Below are 2,500 nucleotides of genomic sequence, written 5' to 3'. Positions count from 1 at the left end.
AGGGAGAGGGAAGGGAAAAAAGAGAGAAGGGGGGGGAGAAAGGGAGAGGGAGGGGAAAAAAGGAAGGCTGGTTCCTCTTAAAATAATGAAAAAGAGGAGGAGGAAGAGAAAAAGCAAGGATTTTGTGCTTCTTGTATCCATGCGAAGGAGGGAGGAGATGGCTATGATATGTTTGAATGGTGAGATTTCTCTCAGTGGGTGGGGTGGGGGGATGGGGGGGCGAAGAGGAGGAGGGGATAAGGAAGAGGAAAAGAAAGTGTTGTTCCTCCTGGCGTCTTTGGGAAGGAAGGAGGAGATGGTCGTGATTTACATGCTGTTTGTTGTTCATAATTGACTTCTTCTTTTTCCTTTTGCGGAGTCATGGGGGAAGTGGAAGGGAGAAGAGGGTCGAAGAGGTAGAATGAAAAAGGAAAAAGAGGAAGAGACGAACGAAGAGTAAAGACAATTATCCTGATGACGGAGGGAGATGGGTATAGCACGTGTTATTTGTTATTCAGATGGATGATTAGGATTTTTTGTGCGTGTGTGAGCAAGAGGAGGTTAGGTGGGAGAGGGAGGAAGAAGAGGAGGAAGAGGAGTAGGAGGAAGAGAAAAAGGAGGAAGAAGAAGAGTAAGAGGCAAGAAGAAAAGGAGTAAGAGACGGAGGAGGAGGAATGAAAGGAGGAAGAGGAGGAGGAGGAGGAGGAGAAACGGTAGAAAGAAGAGGAGTAAAAGGAAGGAGGAGAAAGAAGAGAAAGAAGAGGAGTAAAATGAAAGAGGAGAAAGAAGAGAAACAAGAGAAAGAAGAGGAGTGAGAGGTAGGAGGAGAAAGCGGAAAAAATAATGATATATGATATCACAAACGTCAGCGAATGGTATTTGTTTTTAAGAAGGGGTAGGTGGAAGGTGAAAGGGGGCTGGAATGGACAGGACGAAGAAGAAAAGGAGGACGAGGAGGAGGAGGAGGAGGAGGAGAGCAGAGGGAGGAAGAGGAAGAGGAAGACGAGTGGACGGAGGCGGAGGAGGAAGAGCAGAAGAAGGAGGAAGAGAAAGAGCAGAGGAAGGAGAAGGAGGTGGAGGAAGAGGAGAGGAAGGAGGATGAAAAGGATGAGAGGAAAGAGGAAGAGGAGGAGGATAAGAGAAGAGGGAGGAGGAGGAAGAAGAAGAGGAGAGGAAGGAGAATGAGGAGAAGAAGGAAGAAGAGGAAGAAAAAAATAAGAGGAGATGGTGGAGAGGCAGGAGGAGGAGAGGAAGGAAGTGAAAGAGAAAAATGACAGGAAGTAGGAGGAGGAGTAAGAAGAGGGGAAGGAGGAGGTGGAAGGAGAAGGAGGAAATAGAGGAGGGGGAGGGGCAAAGATGAAAAGAAAGAGGAAGAAGAAAAGTGGAAAGAGGAAGGATGAAGAAGAAGTTGAGAGGAGGGAGGGAAAGGGGAGGGGAAGGAGGAGGGAGAGAAAGGGGAGGGAAAGGAGGAAAAGAGGAAAGGAGGAATGAGGAGTAAAAGAATAAAAGAAGAAGGAGAAGGAAAAGCAAGCAGAGAGGAAGAAGAAAAGAAGGAGGAGGAAGAAGGAGGAGGGAAAGGAGAGGAAAGAGGAGATAAACTCGAAGATGGATACAACAGTGAGTGTTGCTAATATTGAAGGCTGATCAATAAGGTTAGATGAAAGTGAAGTGCAAGAGGAAGGGAAGATGATGTGGGTTATTATTATGTGTTATTTGTGTGTGTGTGGGTGTGTGTAATGCATCTTACGCCGTACCATTATAATGCAACTACAAACATATACACGCATATACACACAATCACATGTGTCCTTATAGAAACACACACAGACACTCATGCACACACACACACGCGCGTGCACACACACACACACACACGCGTGCACACACACACACACACACACACGCACACGCACACGCACACGCACACACACACACACACACACACATCACTCTTTCTGTTTCTCTTTCTCTCTCTCTCTCTCTCTCTCTCTCTCTCTCTCTCTCTCTCTCTCTCTCTCTCTCTCTCTCTCTCTCTCTCTCTCTCTCTCTCTCTCTCTTACACATCTTGGTCTGGAAGATACGACAAGAAATTCTATCCACACCAGAGCACATGTTATGATAAAAAACGTCGACCTGTAGCGCACTATGTTACCCACTATACGATTCTAATAACCTTCTGTAATAATACACCCAAGTATTAATTAATTCCAAAAGTTGAGAAAGCTGTATATCAGATTTCAGGAAGATTTGCATATAAAGTGTTTACTCGTTCGAACGCCTAAATCATCGTTAAACTTAACTAAGGTTTCTTGTCGAAAGTTCTCGATCAAGACTCCTGGAGTTTGACATTAAAGGAGGAATAAAGTTGGGGAAAGATCTAGGATCTGAGAAGGGAAGTGCGAATGCCCACTTGCGGCATTTCATGTGTACAGGGAGTGGATATAACAACGCATGTATGCTCATTGGTGTTCTTACGTACATGAGCACACACACACATACAAACACACAAATGCATGTTCAT

Source organism: Penaeus japonicus, unplaced genomic scaffold (assembly GCF_977035675.1).
Source record: "Penaeus japonicus unplaced genomic scaffold, GWHDUDI00000001_assembly GWHDUDI00000006, whole genome shotgun sequence".
NCBI lineage: Eukaryota > Metazoa > Arthropoda > Malacostraca > Decapoda > Penaeidae > Penaeus > Penaeus japonicus.
This window is presented reverse-complemented; position numbering follows the sequence as displayed.